Raw genomic sequence first — 418 nt, 5'->3', positions numbered from 1 at the left:
GGAAAGAGGGATGTGGAGGGAGGCAAGGGGAAGGCAGCAAAGTCTGTGCTTCCTCACTGCACCACGGCCCCAAAATAATGTGCCCTCTCCCCAAACCGCACTATGGTGAGCTTGATATCCCAAGGGATCCCACAGGCAGGAGGAGGCAGGCACTTCCCAAAGCCACCCTGATCCATAGCAGAGAATCTCCCACATACATTATGTTGAAGCCAGGAAGTTCACCTCCCTCTGGGAAGCAGCGAGTCAGAGTGAAATTGCTGTCTGCAAGAGCTGTCAGGAAAAAACTCACCGAAAATTCGGCCCGTCACTGCCAGAAGGACATTGAGGGGCTGCAGTGTCCAGAGAAGGGCAACGGAGCTGGGGCAGGGGCTGGAGCACAATGTGCTGAGGAGCGGCTGGGGGACCTGGGGGGGGTGAG

Source organism: Buceros rhinoceros, unplaced genomic scaffold (genome assembly GCF_000710305.1).
Source record: "Buceros rhinoceros silvestris isolate BGI_N320 unplaced genomic scaffold, ASM71030v1 scaffold11340, whole genome shotgun sequence".
NCBI lineage: Eukaryota > Metazoa > Chordata > Aves > Bucerotiformes > Bucerotidae > Buceros > Buceros rhinoceros.
Note: the sequence above shows the minus strand (reverse complement) of the source record.